The sequence below is a fragment of the Littorina saxatilis genome, unplaced genomic scaffold (genome assembly GCF_037325665.1).
Source record: "Littorina saxatilis isolate snail1 unplaced genomic scaffold, US_GU_Lsax_2.0 scaffold_1240, whole genome shotgun sequence".
Lineage (NCBI taxonomy): Eukaryota > Metazoa > Mollusca > Gastropoda > Littorinimorpha > Littorinidae > Littorina > Littorina saxatilis.
Genome location: NW_027126159.1, coordinates 2184 through 2500, shown reverse-complemented (window position 1 = coordinate 2500; position 317 = coordinate 2184).

The following is a 317-nucleotide window of genomic DNA, read 5'->3' as shown; positions in this document are numbered from 1 at the left end:
CTACACACGCATGCGCGCAGAAGATAGATTCAATGCGTTTCGTTTCTTTTCTGGTTGAATGCATTCAACTAAGTATCAACCAAAGTTTCTGAATCTTTCAATGAAAAAATATAAACTTATTTTGAACCAAACAGCACATACCAACAAAAGCTAAACACACAAACACACACGCGCACTAACACAGATTGAATGCAAAGCGCGAACGAACACGGAGGATTTGTGTAGGTCAGGTCGTGGGAAAGTCCACCCAAAATGTTCCACAGGGGAACTGGTTGTGTTTGTATTGTTTATTTTCTCACAGTGATGTTGATGGTTTT